The 16,337-nt window shown below is 47.2% G+C and overlaps 1 protein-coding gene across 16 annotated transcripts in view; it reads right to left on the bottom strand.

The window, feature by feature from the left end:
• PACSIN2 (protein kinase C and casein kinase substrate in neurons 2) overlaps positions 1-16,337 on the bottom strand; it is a 144,885-nt gene that overhangs the window by 55,631 nt on the left and 72,917 nt on the right. Inside the window, exon 1 of one of the 16 annotated variants that reach the window (XM_065522038.1) lies at positions 15,233-15,311. The exons of the other annotated variants lie outside the window; for them this stretch is intronic. The gene's annotated coding sequence lies outside the window, so the exon portion shown is untranslated. Of the gene's footprint in view, positions 1-15,232; positions 15,312-16,337 lie in introns of those variants that run through there. 16 annotated transcript variants of the gene reach the window in all.

Genomic DNA, 16,337 nt, shown 5'->3' with positions numbered 1-16,337 from the left:
CTTCTGCTTGTCTCTACCACCCAGGTCACCTCCTATAAGCTGCTCAGGCAGTAAGGCCCACGTTAAGATAGTGCTTTGCACCATTAGCAAAGCTGGGATGGTTTTTTTGTTTTGTTTTGTTTTTTGGAGATAGAGTCTCGCTCTGTCACCCAGGCTGGAGTGCAGAGGCACAATCTCAGCTCACTGCAAGCTCCGCCTCCCAGGTTCATGCCATTCTCCCACCTCAGCCTCCCAAGTAGCTGGGACTACAGGCACCTGCCACCATACCCAGCTAATTTTTTTTTTTTTGTATTTTTAGTAGAGACGGGGTTTCACCGTGTTAGCCAGGATGGTCTCGATCTCCTGACCTTGTGATCCACCCGCCTCGGCCTCCCAAAGTGCTGGGATTACAGGCGTGAGCCACCGCGCCCGGCCAAAGCTGGGATGCTTTTTAAGAGCCCAACTATCTGGCACAACTCATTTTGTTTCCAATGATTTCATCTGGAAAAGTGAACATTCCTCAAAGGAAGAGATAAGAGACCAGTAAATAAAGTGACTTATATCTCTCTGGAACATGGTGTAATACATTTGATTCAACAATGGAAAACAGCTTGTGCACTGCAAGATGCTTGCGCTTAAAGGCTGGCCTCTCCCTCAAGGGAATCACACTGAGGCCTACAGCTCAGCAGGTCCTAGGCCCTCCGGAAGCACCCATCAGCCTGGGCAGGGTGAGCCAGAACACACTCGAAGGTGCTTCCAGAGATTAAAAAAACAGCCAGCATCTCCAGGCAGACACAACTAATTGTTGCTATAGAAACCATCACCATCACCTCAAAACCAGAGGATTTCAAACCACCTCGTGGCACAGAACTATCCACTGCAAACTGAAGAAAAACAGTGGGAGGAAGAGGAATCTTAGGAACTCTGCTAGGACACAGAACCACTTCAAAGAAACACAGCGCAGACTCTCCAATATTCTGTTAAGAAGAAAAGAGAAAAAGAGAGGGGGGAGAACACATCTTGTTTCAGTCTACACAATAGAGCAGCCCTCTTCCTCCCACAGGAAAAAAAAATTATCCCGGAGCCGAGTGCACCTGTGGTCCCAGCTCCTCAGGAGGCTGAGGTGGGAGGACTGCCTGAGCCTAGGAGTTTGAGGCTGCAGTGAGTTATGATCACGCCTGTGAATAGCCACTGCACTCCAGCCTGGGCAACATAGAGAGACCCTCTCTCTTTAAAAAAAAAAAAAAAAAAAACTGCTCGGAGGTGGTTAAGGAAAACCGAACAACAGAGCAACCCCAGTGCAGTTCTTCTGCTTACCATACCTGCTCATCGGCAGCTCTGGAGCTCACGACTCCTGTCCAGGAGAATCTCCAGCTCTGCTCTTTCCACCCTCCCCACACTGCCAAGCCCATGATGATTTTAAGTCCAAATGTTGGCTAGCACAGAGCTGTCAAGGCCAACAGGGGCTCCTCATGGCCAGTTCTGTCCCACCAGCCTCCGCTCTCCTCATTTAGCCCTTGCTTCTGCCGTCATCTATGGCCTAACTTCACTGTCCTTGCAGCCAACAAGCCATCCTGTGGTCTGTTTTTCTCAGCTGCATAAGCAGCATTTCTCCCTGTTGTCTGGGCATCTTCCAGTCACTTTTTTTTTTTTTTTGAGACAGAGTCTCGCTCTGTTGCCCAGACTGGAGCGCAGTGGCACGATCTTAGCTCACTGCAACCTCCGCCCCCGAGTTCAAGCAACTTTCATGCCTCAGCCTCCCGAGTAGCTGGGACTACAGGAGCCCGCCACTATGCCCAACTAATTTTTAAAAATATTTTTAGTACAGACAGGGTTTCGCCATGTTGGCCAAGCTGGTCTCGAACTTCTGGTCTCAAGTGATCCACCCATCTCGGCCTCCCAAAGTGCTGGGATGACAGATGTGAGCCACTAAGCCTGGTCCCGGTCATATTTTTATTTTATTATTTATTTATTTATTTTTGAGACCGAATTTCGCTCTTGTTGCCCAGTTTGGAGTGCAATGGCACGATCTCGGCTCACTGCAACCTCCACCTCCCAAGTTCAAGCGAATCTACTGCCTCAGCCTCCTGAGTAGCTGGGATTACAGGCATGTGCCCCCACGCCTGGCTAATTTTGTATTTTTAGTAGAGACGGGGTTTCGCCATGTTGGTCAGGCTGGTCTTGAACTCCCGACCTCAGGTGATCCGCTTGCCTTGGCCTCCCAAAGTGCTGGGATTACAGGCGTGAGCCACCGTGCCCAGCTCCAGTCATTTTTCATGGCTGTAAAATATCATGTCATGGTCCCACACTCCACTGAGCCAAGCCCTCATGTCCAGATGTCTGGGTTTTCAGGTAGTCCCTAGGCAGAGCCCAGGTTGGGATGTCATGGCACATGCAGCTTCCACTTCTGTTCCACTGTTTCCCTGGCGCGGTCTCTGGCTCACACATTCCAAAGAGAGTTGGTGAACCTCTGGATACAGTTTAAAAAGCAAGACTTCAATCTGATGTCCTCCATCTACACTTAAGGGGTAAACCACAAACCCTTGAGAAAGGATGGGAAAACATCCGGAGAGGCAGAGGAGGAAAATGGCCCAAAGAACACCTTGGCTAAAAAATGCTGCTGCCTCTGAAGTCCTTAAAGTGGTTCATTGTCTCTTCACGTGCTGAATCTGAGAGTGCTGTAGGCAATGAAATATCACCTGCCATCTTACACATGCATCAGAAATAGACAGGAGGAGGAAAGAAAAGAAGGCGTTCACATAAAACAAGACTTCAGCTGTCGTGGAGGCAGGTGAGCCTCACATAGCCTCTAATTTCACGAACGGGAGTACAGAAATCAGGTTGGTTGTTTTTATTTTTAAGAAACTTCAAATACATAAGCCTCATTTGTGAAATTTTAAATTTGAAACTCCTTTAATATATAAGTTGTCAGAGTATTTCATCGGTCCTGATGGACTGATGCCCATTCAACTCAGTAGATGGTGTTAATGTCTGAAGACAATGAAGTACACCCCAAAATGGTGGTGGAGGCACTTGCAGGTAATCAGGCTGGTGAAGGGAATCACTGGGTATACCCTACCTGGAACACCAAATTTAAGGAAAAATACACACAAATACACATACCTCTAAACAAACAAAATCAATAAAGCTACACTAAACATAATTTCATTTTTGATAATTCAGAAGTCATTTTTTACACTTACAAAGGGTTCTCAGTGCTAAAATTTAGAAGCCTCATCTCAAATTTGCCATAAACAGCAATGAGACATTGGGCAAGTCCCTTATCTTCTCAGCATCCAACTACTTTCACATGAAAAGAAGACAGTGGGATTGAACAAGCTCTTAAGAGTTCTCTGGGCCGGGCGCGGTGGCTCAAGCCTGTAATCTCAGCACTTTGGGAGGCCGAGACGGGTGGATCACGAGGTCAGGAGATCGAGACCATCCTGGCTAACACGGTGAAACCCTGTCTCTACTAAAAAATACAAAAAACTAGCCGGGCGAGGTGGCGGGCGCCTGTAGTCCCAGCTACTCAGGAGGCTGAGGCAGGAGAATGGCGTAAACCCAGGAGGCGGAGCTTGCAGTGAGCTGAGATCCGGCCACTGCACTCCAGCCTGGGCGACAGAGCGAGACTCCACCTCAAAAAAAAAAAAAAAAAAAGATTTCTCTGAGTTTAAAACGTTTTAAGAGGGCCTCCTATAAGCAGGAGATTACAGGAGAATATACGTGAATTAAAGCCAAGTAATTAAAAGAGTGTGTGTGTGCAGTGAGCATGGCTGCAAAGATCTTCCCTGCTTCATCAGCTCTGGGCCTGACGGCAGCCCTGTGCAAGCATACCCACCAAGACCCCAGTGTCAAGGCTTGAGCCCATTATTAGGGTCTCACTGTGAAACAAGCCACAGTCAGCATAAAGAAAGTCCATGTTTCCCAAGCATGTCCACATCACAGAAATTACTTACAATGTTGGTAACACAAGGTCTCATCTATGCTACAAGTCCTGCACACACACAGAGGCTAAAATTTAAAGGGAAAGTAAACAGCAATTAATATTTGTGTCTTGCAAAACTAGTAAAAAGTGCTCTGACTCTGGGTCTCAGGGCTTCTCACTGAAGATGCTGTCAGTGGCTTCTGAGAACTGAAACACAGTGACAGCACTGGGCTCAGTGGATTGTGAAATATTTAGTGGGAGTGGCGTGCCTGTGAATAGCTTGATCCTGCTTCCAAAGTACAGGCAAAAGAACGAGTATCTCAGAACCCCAAAACAATCTTGTCTGGTTTATTTCCAGGTTCTTTTGTTCACTTTTAAAATGGATGTCGGCCGGGCGCGGTGGCTCAAGCCTGTAATCCCAGCACTTTGGGAGGCCGAGACGGGCGGATCACGAGGTCAGGAGATCAAGACCATCCTGGGTAACACAGTGAACCCCCGTCTCTACTAAAAATACAAAAACTTAGCCGGGCGAGGTGGCAGGCGCCTGTAGTCCCAGCTACTTGGGAGGCTGAGGCAGGAGAATGGCGTGAACCCGGGAGGCGGAGCTTGCAGTGAGCTGAGATCCGGCCACTGCACTCCAGCCTGGGTGACAGAGCGAGACTCCGTCTCAAAAAAAAAATAAAAATAAAAATAAAAAATAAAATGGATGTCATACTAATCACACAGCTGGGGACATCTTTCCAACTGTGTGACGTCTGCTCTAGAATGATGGTCTACTTCAACTTGGACAAGGCAGGAGAGCGACCCGCCACCTGGGGCTCCAAGCAGGGGTTCCCTTCCCTTTCAGGTCTTCATGCCTCCCTTCACTGTATCCTTCTCCCTCAAACCGCCTCCCAGATGACTGTCAAGATACTAATTATTCTTTAAGATCAAGATCAGATGCCACCTCCTTCATAAAGCCTTCCTTTAGTCCCAAATGTCAGCTCTGCTGCCTGGCCTGCCTGCCTGTGTTCCTCTCACACAGGGCTCCTTCCATTCAACCTCAGATGGAGGGCGGTCATCCAGGCATCTGTCTCTCCCAAGAGAACTAAGATCCTCGAGGGCAGGAACCACATGGGGTTTATTTTTGTGTCCCAATGCCAGCACAAAGTTCTCTGTGTTAAATACGAATGCCATGCTTTTCTCATCACGAACCATGAGGTGACTTGGGAACAGAGCCATGCACAAAACAAGACAGAGGAAGTAGTCTGGGTCTCTGACAGTGTGGTGTGCCCACCAGCCATGCCACCTCTAGACTCTGCAGATGAGAGGAATAAACTTCTCTTTAAGCCACTGTTATTTTGAGGGTCTCTGAGACTTGTAGTCTAACTCATACACTTTCCTGCTACCTGTGCTCTCTGCCCCAATTCCATAGCCAGAACACACAGCAGCACCAGGACCTCTGGGTTTGGGCCCTGGACACACTCAGAACCTTTGTCTCAGCTTCCAGACCTTCTCTGGACCCTCCTGTCCTCGTGTCTCACTCAGAGCATAGCACGGGTGAGGCACCCAGTCAATCCTGACCTAAGAAGTACATGGATACCCACGTTCACACCACGTAAACGAGGGAAAACACTGAATAAATGAATTTGAAAATGATTGTCTTTCAAATTAATTGAAATGTTTCTAAAATGCATTTGGAAGTATGAAAGTAGGTCATTTTGAAATAACAAAAGGCACTCTCATAAAAAGCAAAAATACCTCCATGGTTTCGGTGATCCAATCTCTCAATCTGGTTTGGGTCAGTGGGAAACTTTAAGAATTAAAAAACAGGCCGGGCGCGGTGGCTCAAGCCTGTAATCCCAGCACTTTGGGAGGCTGAGACGGGCGGATCACGAGGTCAGGAGATCGAGACCATCCTGGCTAACACAGTGAAACCCCGTCTCTACTAAAAATACAAAAAAAATTAGCCAGGCGAGGTGGTGAGCGCCTGTACTCCCAGCTACTCGGGAGGCTGAGGCAGGAGAATGGCGTGAACCCGGGAGGCGGGGCTTGCAGTGAGCTGAGATCCGGCCACTGCACTCCAGCCTGGGCAACAGAGCCAGACTCCGTCTCAAAAAAAAAAAAAAAAAAAAGAATTAAAAAACAAAAGTTTTTGACAGTTCAAGTTCAAAAGGAAATTTACAGATGAAGAAACAGAGGCATAAGAGTATTTAAATAACTTGCCCAAGTCACACAACTAGTAAGTGGCGGAGCTCGGATTCAAAACTAGACCAGGTGCTCCAGAGCCTCCCTGAGCCACCAGGCTGTGCTGTCTCCTGCGTGAGACACAGGCAACAAAAGACACCAAGGAAAGGGAGAGGCGAGTTACGTGTGCATGACTCTGAAGAGTGACAGGCTGGATGTTAAGGGAGGCAGCACGCCAACCCGGGCCCAACAAGAGTAGAATGCTGACGAGAATTCTTTCGTTCACTCACTTATTCGCTCAGTGTTCACTGAATGCCCATTCCAGAAGCCTGCCTGCTCAAACAGCTCAGGGTGTTGAGGGAGGCAGACATATAACTCAGGCCTGCCTTGTTCACAGTTGTATCCCATGGCTGGGCACAGCGCCTGGCTTACACGAGGCAATGATATGTGAGAAGCAGCAATGAATGAATCCCAGTCTTGCTGTAAACCAGCTGGGTAATCAGGGGCACATTACTTAACCTTCCTGAACCTTAGTTTCCTCATCTGGAAAACAAAACGAACACTGCCTACTACTCCTTGGGATTGTCGGAGGATTGAAGTAGCCACTCTCCACCCAGGGAAGTGAGGAAGTGGCTTCCCAGCCAGTGACACCAAGTTGAACCTTGGATGGGAATGGGGCAGGTGCAGAGTAGAGAGGCGGGAGGTGTTCCAGACAGAAGAGACCTTAGGTGATGCGAGGGCGGTGGAGGAACAAAGTCAGTGTCAATGGGACCAGCCAGGGTTCAGAGGGCTCCACACAGCCGATGCCTGCCCTGAAACAAGAACAGTGAGGAAGGAAGGAGGAACTGGTAGATTTCTACACAGAAATCCCCATGTGGTTTAAACGCAATGAGTTTCTCATAATGCGTAATCTTCCAGCTGCTGGCTAGGCTGAGAACTATTTTACACACTATTAATAGTTACATTTTTTAATTTAACAGAGCCATGCAGAGATCACGTTGTTATTATGATTAACAACCAGGGTATATTCACTTACACAATCCCTCTCTTCCAAAACAGCCCAGAAAATGTCACAAAACCCCCAACTGTAAGGAACACAGGTGGTATTAATAACTCTAAATTTTCAAAGCTAAAATGAAAACGTTTAATGTTTTCCCATGAAAACTCAATGTTAAAGAAAACAGAAAATCTATCCTCACTTCCAGTTTCTAGCCTCTTCAGAGCAATCTTTGTAAATACTCAAATCATGTCACTTCCCTTCTCCAAACCATCACATCACTTCAACCCTAACTCCTCCGCTGTACTGTAAATCCCATCATGACCTGGCCCCTGTCTGCCCTTCCACCCATTCCCCCACCACTCTCCCTTACCTGCTGACCCTTCTCTGTCCCAGCACAAGATCTTCTGTTTCTTCAACATAATAAGCTCATCCCTGCCTCAGAGCCTTTGCACATGCTGTTCCCTCTGCCTGGAATGCTATTCCCTGAGACAAGGGTATGGCCGGCTCCCTCATACCATTTGGGGCATCGCTTAGAGAACCTAGCCACACCTCCCATCACCACCAACTCTAGCCTGTTACCTTCTATTCTAACTCTTTTTATATTTCTTCAAAGCACATACCACTACCTCAGTTTTTACCTGTGTGCAGTCTGGTTTCCCCTCTAGACAGTAAATTCCACAAGCATATCTCACATATGACAACAGGTCCTTCCTAACATTTGTTGAAATTGACAGCGACACATTTGGGGATCTTTACAAGTCAAATGGTGGGAGAGCAAAGTGTTGACTTGATAAAAGGATATCAAATAAGACCTTTAGGATAATGTACTATTGTTATCAATTTTACTCACAAAGGCCATATACTGACATATCTTGGATTACACAGGCGAGAAAAAATATTAAGTTACTCGGATTATTAATTACAAACGTTTCTTGAGCTGAGAGCAAAACAATATTTTGATGATTCTTAAAAAGTCAATTGTTACAAAAAAAAAAAAAAGGAAAAAGCCAGTTCTTCCACAATGGCCAGCTTGTGCAGCCACTAAGTCAGAAGCACTTCCCACCTGGAGCCTCCTGGGCAACCCCTGGGATACCCCCCTGTCCACATGCCACTAGAAATCCACACTTTTATTTTGCTTTTGATCTTCAAAAAGGGGTCCTCTCTGAATCAAAGGAGCCAATTGTGTCAGGAGACAAAAGATCCAATCAGTTACACAGCACTTTACATTCTCAAGTATCAAGAGTTGCTATATCACTGAATCAGCATTTATATTTACAGTAGAATTTGAAAACACCTGACAAAGCCAAGTTCCCATAATTAAGTCCAAAGCACACATTCAGAACCTAGTCTATTATTATCTTTATGTGTCAGAGGAAAACCTTGTTATCCCTGAAAAGTTGAGGTCTGAGACTTTAAGAGATTGGAAATAAACTCTCTCTATGGTTCTATATACCTCCCCAACTTTCCTTAAATCCTGAACAACTCTTTAAGAAATACAGGCTTCTCAAAGCAATGAGATGTAGAAAGGTACCTCTCTGAATAATCCTGCATGCCTGGAGGGCGGGCAAAGCCGACTTTGCCAGTGACTGCCAAGCCCAGCATTGTTTTTCTCTGGACTGTAGATTGTCAAAACAAGAGACCTGCCCAAAGTGGAAGCCTCAATTCAAGCCCAAAAATAAATGACAAAATAGATAAGAGCAACAGAACAAACCCATGTTCATGTTTGAGGGAACCAAAGAACCAAGGGTGGTGTGTTAGACGTCTAGACCAAAACATACACCACCAACTCTTCCCAAGCAAAAGCAGCAGCCTGTCCGTCCTATACTCTCCACCGTGGCGCCTCAAGGGGAAGTGGCTCCGCACAGATGACATGGGTCCACCCACTCGAACCCCGAGAGGGCCCTTGCAGCCCCCGCACCCACTGCACTGTCCTTCACAGAACCAGACCCTCTCTCTTCCCAGCATCTGCAAGTGGCAGAAACTACGAACTTTTCCCATCTGGAGAAAAATGCTATTGCAGCTGGAGAAACATTCTTGGAGATTATGAATAAGATATTCTGATTGTAAAGAATTGTAAATGTGATGCTGAAGTGTGTGAAAGTCTGAACAAGCAGACGAGGAAATATTATGGCGCCATGGTAACAGAAACCATGGAAGAAACTCCAGTTTCACAGAACTGTTTAAAAATAAACCGGATACTCAAATACCAGTGAAAAGCTACAATGACTCACACTGTTCTCCTCAAATACTTACAAGAACAGCCAGTTCTTTAACACACTTGTCTTCCAGGCTTTTTCCCCACTGGAGAAATGTGAGACAAAGAGAGTAAAAAGAAGCTTTGAAATTTTCTCTAATTTTACCAGCAAGTTGATCTGAGTAAGAACTTACATGTTTTAGAGTTGAGATGGGAGTATGGAAACGTGCAGAGAGCACTAGGGCCTTGAATAAAAACCACACTAAATTCAAAACATACAACCGAGGCCCAGAGTGTGCTCAACTGTGTGCCCAAACACCAGTCAATTTGGTAAAGAGCTACAGCACAATTTCTATGAGAAACGCAAGACCTTCAAGGCACTGTGTACGTGTGCAGACTGCCTTTTCCCCTCTTGGCTCGTGTGTACACCCCTCCCTTGGGCCCTGCCTCAGCCGCACATCCTCCAACTACACTTACAACCTTTCAATGTGGCAGCGCACATGGTACACCTCCTGGGGCCTCCCCAGTCTGGCTTCCCAGCCTGCCCAGCAGCCTTGCCCCTCGTGGGCCAGCCCTGATAGCCACACGTGCAGCACACTGCCACCTGAGACTGCCGCCTTCCTGGTCAACCCCCACCTACCCTGCAAGGCCCAGTATGAGTGTCACCTCTTCCAAGGAGCCCCCCACCGTTCTAGTGGCCCTTTGCCTACCACTGCCCCTTTATAGTTCCCCTATGGTGCCATTATTTGGCCCCCATTCCTCTTTCCCCAACCAAGTTGTTAACCCTGGTAGATCAGATCATACTCGAGTCACCCGCCTTCTCTAGTGCCTATCACGGTACCCACAGCTCCTCAGTGAGGGTCATTGACAGAAAAAATGGAGACAGGGCATGGATTTCTTAGGAAACCTCAGAGTCCAGCAGTGTCTGTGCCATATTCCTGATTATCCTTGACCTGCCTCCTCCCTGTTCCCCTTTCCCCTGCCCTAACTCACCACTTCTCTCCTTTTCCCATGGTGGGGGGCGGGGGGGTGGCGGGAAAGAAGATTCTTCTGCACACACTGCCCCTCTTCTACATGTGCAGAGACCTACTGTGGACATGTTCCAGACTCACGGTCTTGTCTGGAGTCAGAACACTAGAAACACTCGTTCACAAATAAGCTTTGCCACCAGCTGGTGAGCAGTTTCAATGAAGTAACTGTACTTAGGCAACACTTAAAATTGACTTTGTGAGGGATGATTTTTCAATCTTTTGCAACACAAATTATTCATCAAGTCCTATAATCACGGAGATTTCAATTTAGCTTGTTACCAAAATCCCAAACACTGGCTTCGAGGAAAAAGTGTTTCCGCAGAGACAAGGTCAACCTGAGAACAGGTTCACGGGCCAGACACTGAAACACACTGGTCCCAAGGGAACACAGGCAGCACCCTCAGACAGTATGAGACCTGAAGAGCCCAGAGAGTCCTACGCATCCCAAGGGCTCCATGGCACCCCTGAGAGAGGACCTAGCCATCAAGTCTTAATGGCCACGTTACCCAAGTACATTCTATCACTTCATTCTTCCTGTTGAAAACTACAGAATTCCGGCCAGGCGAGGTGGCTCACACTTGTAATCCCAGCACTTTGGGAGGCTGAGGCGGGCGGATCACGAGGTCAGGAGATCGAGACCATCCTGGCTAACACGGCGAAACCCCATCTCTACTAAAAAAAATACAAAAAATTAGCTGGGCATGGTGGTACCTGTAGTCCCAGCTACTTGAGAGGCAAAGGCAGGAGAATGGCGTGAACCCGGGAGGTGGAGCTTGCAGTAAGCCAAGATCGCGCCACTGCACTCCAGCCTGGGCGACAGAGCAAGACTCTGTCTCAAAAAAGAAAAAAAAAGAAAACTTCAGAATTCCACTCATTAAACAGGGATAACAATGCACACCCTGTGACTTCTGAGGATTCACTTAGATCATGCAGGAAAATATCTGTCTCTCATCTGGCAAACAATCCATGTTAGTTCCCTTCCCTGGCTCCTATATCAGTGGAAAGAGATGGAGCTGAAAGACCCCGGACTTAGCACAAGACTCCTCCCCTCCGGCCTTCAGTTCCCTTGTTCATGGAGCAGGTGATCTTTAAGTCCTAAGAAGACTCAAACATTCTAAGGGGACATGAAGCATAGGCAAAGGCAAAGGATGGGCTGGTTTAAGTGAAAATATCTAGTATGCATTTTGTATCAAAACAAAAAAAGAAAAAAGATTTTTACATATATCAAAGCAGAAATAAAAATGGGGTTACAGCTGGGCATGGTGGCTCATGCCTGTAATCCCAGCACTTTGGAAGGCCGAAGTGGGTGGATCACCTAAGATCAGGGGGTCGAGACCAACCTGGCCAACATGGTGAAACCCCATCTCCACTAAAAATACAAAAAATTAGCCAGGCGTGGCAGCACACATCTGCAATTCCAGTTACTCAGGAGGCTGAGGCAAGAGAATCACCTGAATCCAGGAGATGGAGGTTGCAGTGAGCTGAGATCATGCCATAGCACTCCAGCCTGGGCAACAGACCAAGACTCTGCCTCAAAAAAAAAAGGGAGGGGGGCGCGGAGGAAGTGAATTAAATTAGCATATACCTATTTACACCCATTGCAAATCCATTGGTCATCTACCCACCAATGCCTACTTTCCATTCTTTCAACACCTGTATATTGGGTGCCTCTGCAGCCACATGGTGTTCTGAGTACTGGGAATCCAACAGGTGACAGAACAGACCAAAACTCCTGCCCTTGTGGAATCTGTGTTCCAGCACAGGTGACTGACCCAGCAGGTGCTATGCAGGGAAATAAGTGAGGATGAGATAGGGAGGAGACAGAAAGGAGACTGCTTCTAAACAGAGTGACCAGAGAAGATCCGCCAGAGAAGGTGACACCTGAGACAACACGGGAAGAAGTAAGTCATGAGGGCCCCCAGAGCACAGGCAGCCCCAGCAAAAGGCAAGGGAGGCCCGCCTGGCACGTCTGAGGCACAGAAAGACAGCTGTGGCAACAGTTCCTGGTGAGATGGCTGTGGGTGAGCCCAGGCAGGCAGCAGAAGAAATGATGATGCGTGAACTTAAATGGACACTGAAGACAAAACAAAACGACCTCTTCGTTCAGCTCCTAACCCCACCACCACAGCCCACCTCTCAGTCCCTTCCTAGATGTCCCGGCTCCATCACTGGCAAGGTTGTGTGCCGTGACTGCCATACACTGAATCTCCACACGGCCTTGTTCTCAAGGAGCCCTATGTAAGCAGTCAGGAACATGAGTCAGCACACGAGGTGCTTTCACTTACCACACTCCCTGCCTGGCCACAAATCCTGCACTTACCCTAACTCGGCTCTCCCTCAGACTCGGCGAAGGCCCCCACTCTGGGTGAGGAGCAGGGACACCGGCTCCCAGCCCTTTCCAATGCACCCATGCAGCTCCGAGAACAGCAAAGTCCAGCGTCCCTCGGGGCTCACACAATCTGAAGACCAGCCACACAGACATGGAGCAGGGGGATCCTTCTCCCGGCTCCAGCAGTCTGGACCCCCATCTCCAGAAGGCTTCAATCTCCCACTGGAGAACTCTGGAATGACAGCGGTAGAAGTCTCACCTGTGCCTGACTGGTTGATTTTTCCTGGCTAACTTGCTCCCTGCCCTCTACCCACAGTTGTACAGTGTATAACAAAATCATCATGTTAAATACTAGATTCTAGCTGATAGCCCTAAAAACGACTGCCATTTAAGTTGAGCAAAATTTAAAATGTTTTTTAAATAAACCAAGCAATCACTTGAGGTAAGTTTGGGGAAGGTCTTTTGAAATCAATCACTCTCTCCAGATCCAGTTTCCAAGTTGTTTCCTGGGCTCACGAAGAAGCAGAAGATATGAATAGAGAATGCTAGGCAGTGAATTCCTGAAACCCGAGGATGAAAACACAGATGGTTCTGAAGATCCCACAGAAAGATATGCCAGTTAATCTTATTCTTAAAATTGGCCTGAAGAAGAAAGGGAAGGCCCTGATGCAGAAACTGCGTAAGGAAGCCTCCCCTCTGGAACACACAGGAGGCGTCAGAAAGAAGCCTGACCTTTTCCCTTTCCCATAACCTTAGAGGAAAGGAAGGTCAGTCACAGCAGCAGCTGCTCAGAAGCAGGTAGGGAATCTTTTTCTATGGGAAGAACTCACCAGGTGTGTGCTGTGTGCCAAGGACCACGCCAAGCAGAGGGTGTCCAAATATGAATGGCTCCGCACAGGCCAAATGCCTGTTCCACAGGACCATTTAGGTGGAACCATCTCCCTCTCGACAGCCTGGCACAGTGGCATTCTGGTGTGTGCTACTCGTGCCCGGCTGGTGAAGAGCCTTTCTCCTACTCCACCTGGAGCTCCACAAGGGAAGGGCTTGACCCTTTTTATCTAACCCAAAACAAGTGCTCAAGAAACAAGACAGGAAGACGAGGGAGGGGAGAGAGGAGTGCTCTTTGTGCTGGATCCCAAGGTGGAGAAGGTAAAAATGATGTCTGTGACAAATTAGTATTTTTTAAAAATCCTATATGCAGATTCATATAGCAACCTTTAAAATAACCATGTTGTCCCCAACATCTTCATAGCTCAAAGGAAACAAGCTGATGACCAGCCATCCTGGTGGCATTCAGACCACTTGCTCCAGCTGACAACCACCTAGGCTATCGGAATCAGCAGCAAAGGTAAGACAGGCCCCAAGGTCACCCAGTCCCAGTGCAGCCCATCAGCTCTTAGCTCACCTATGCAACTTAATGAAGAGCTGGAGCTAACTGTGTGTAATCAGATGTGTCCCCAAAACTCGTTGATCTTATGCAATGGGAACACATCAGCTGACAGATCCAGACTTGCCTTGACTGATTTTTACAGCAAGATTTTTTTAGCCTCCGGTTGGCAAGCACTCTGGGAATGTGGAAATGGAGGCTGAACACTTCCCCAACCTAAACACTCAGTTGATGTTCCACAGGTTTAAAATAGAAAAAGTTACTTTAAAAAGGACAAAAATGATGCTTTTTCAAAATTGATATTAACATGAGAATTCAAACAATAGTGTAAGAAAATGTACAAGAAGAGTCTAAAGATTTGAAATAAAAATGATCAGAAGTGATTCAGTTAGAGCAGGCCTAACTGAACCAGAACAATGCAACTCCACAGCTCCTCCCCTCCCCGTTCCAGTGGGGCCAACCCCACAGTGGGAATGGGAAACATTTCCACAGGGCAATGTTTTTATGAGAAATATACAACAACTTTTGCTTTCAAAGTTGGGTGGGACTAGAACACACAGTGGAAGGATGGAGTCAGGAGACCTGGATTCTTGTGCCCGCTCTGGCTTTAACAGTCTGCCTAACTGTAAGCAGTCACTTCCTGCCAGCCTGTTTCCTTACCTACAAGAGGGAGAGACACTCCCCGGCCAGCCTAGCCCTCAGGGTGAACGAAAGGTCATTATCACTGCATCCTCTAGTCATTTGCTTCTTCGCTAATTAAGACATCTTGAGCACCTGCGACGTTCCTGGAACAGGAGATGGCAGTGTGCAAGATAAAAAAGTCCCTGACTTCTAAGAGACTGCATGTTAGTGGCAACTGGCATCTACCTGGCTTTCAATAAACTACTGAATGAAGGAAAATTCTACCTAGCACCAGACACCATTACTGGGTTTCTAAAATGGAATGATTCCCCCGGCCCCCTGCTGCAGGGAAGCTCCTCCGACGGCTGTGGGCAGGAGCAGGACAATGCTTGCTGTCAGCTCCACAGATGTTACCTAGTACCATTCCTACACCTTAGAGAACAAACAGTAAAACCAAGTGGAAAGCATACACAGACTTAAAAACTCAAACTACTTAACTACTCAGTAATTAGGACATCATTTTACACCAAAAGTAGATTTTTCTATTTTATACAATAGAAGGAAAGAAATGCAGTTCAGAGTAAGTCATTAGATCGTGACCTTATGCTGTCTTCATCTCTGAATCTCAGACGCCGTGCAAAGCAGTGGATCAGCATATGTTTGCTGAATGAGTAACACTGTTCCTGTCAACAGGAATACAGGTTATACCAGGTAGCTCTCAAACTTTCTCCACAATCCAATCCTCCTTTTACGTTTGTGGAAAGGGAGGGGGAAAGAAGCCCAGTCCCCAAGGTCAGCCAATTACACTGGAAGCAGTGCCACCAGAATGTGAGCCCCGCCCTGGGACGGGGCACAGAGCCCTCACTAGCATGCTGGAGAGGGGCCACCCCAGCTCCCGGGTCTCCCTATACCCAGCTGCTTCTCTTCAAGCTGGTGAAGCCCCTGCTGCCGCCACCACCTCCTCTCCTACCTTGGGGCTTTGTGTTTAATCCTGGAAGTCACAATTTAGGAGGCGCAAAAAGAATAAAATTCTGGGTATACAAATGAAAAAGATCCAAACGTGTCTGTCAAGAATAGCCAAAGGGATGGGATTATTTAGCCAGGAGAGGCTGTGGGAGGGATGATGGGTGAAGTATTTGAGATTCTTGCTATTTTTTTAACAGCTTTATTAAGATAATAATTCACACACAGTTCACCCATCTAAAATGTACACAATGATTTTCGGTGTGTTCACAGAGTTGTGCCACATCATGACAATCATTTTAGAACATTTTCATCACCCCAGAAAGAAACCCCACACTCTTCCCCAGTCATCCCCCACCTCCTCTACTCCCAATCCTGGCAATCACTCATCTACTTTCTGTCTCTATGGATTTGCCTATGCTGGACATTTCAGATAAATGGGATCACAACATATGTGGCTCTGGGGATTGGCTTCTTTAGCTTTTTCCATAATGTCTTCAGGGTTCGTCCATGCTGCAGCATGTGTCAGTACTTCACTCCTTTTGTTGCTAAATAATATTCCGTTGTATGAATGTACCATGATTTGTTTGCCCATTACCAAGTGACTGGACGTTTGAGTTGTTTTCCACTTTTCAGCTGTTAATAGTGCTGCTATCACCATCTGTGTATAAGCCTTTGCATGGACAGATGTTTTCATTACTTTTGAGTAGATACCTAGGAGTAGAACTGCTGGGTCAAAATG

This window comes from Macaca fascicularis, chromosome 10 (assembly GCF_037993035.2).
Source record: "Macaca fascicularis isolate 582-1 chromosome 10, T2T-MFA8v1.1".
NCBI lineage: Eukaryota > Metazoa > Chordata > Mammalia > Primates > Cercopithecidae > Macaca > Macaca fascicularis.
This window is presented reverse-complemented; position numbering and strand designations above follow the sequence as displayed.